We start from the raw sequence: 839 nt of genomic DNA on the forward strand, positions 1-839 counted from the left end.
GTTAGATCTTACAATGATAAAGTTGATAAGTTTGTTTTGGAAAATACTCCACGAGTTGCTAAGTACACATCCAAGGATGTTCAAAAGGAGATTTCTCATATTTGGCTAATATGGTGAGAAATTCAGTTAGAAAGAAGGTGGGAAATGCAAAATTTTGTATCATTATTGATGAAGCTCGAGATTAGTCTAAAAAAGAGCAAATGGCTATTATTTTGAGATTTGTTGATAGTGATGGTTTTTGAAATACCCCATACTTTGATATGGTGATAAATAAAGTTGATCGAATGCAAATTAAAGTCAATTAAAATGTTTAGAAGTGATAACAGACGAAAGGAGTAGTTTAGAATAAAATATTTCGCAAGTGAGAAAATAATAATAAAATAATAATAATTTTATCGGAGGAGAATTTGTGAGATAAAAGGCGATTTGGAAGTCAAGTGAGGTATAATAAGGTATTTTGGGTACCAAGGAGACAAGATAAAATTTTTTTAAAAAAATAATATTTTATTAATAAATTAATATTAAAATATTAATATTTAGCCGGATGTCGAAGTCAATCAAGAAGAAAGATCATATGGTTGATCCAAGTGGGGGAGAAGATGTCAAGCCCGACTCTATAAAAATATTTATCATGACATACATGTGATGGATAGCATGTTTGCATGCTAGGAGAGTCCCGAAAAATTTACAAAAGTCGGTATTGTACCTAGAGGTACAATAAAGTTGATTTAAGCCTCGAACTAGATCAAATAGAGAATTTACAATGAAATTAAGAATTTTAAAGTCCCAGAATGGGTTAATATGGTGATTCGGAGTTCGAGGATCAATTTGGAGTCAAA

Source organism: Theobroma cacao, chromosome 2 (assembly GCF_000208745.1).
Source record: "Theobroma cacao cultivar B97-61/B2 chromosome 2, Criollo_cocoa_genome_V2, whole genome shotgun sequence".
Taxonomy (NCBI): domain Eukaryota; kingdom Viridiplantae; phylum Streptophyta; class Magnoliopsida; order Malvales; family Malvaceae; genus Theobroma; species Theobroma cacao.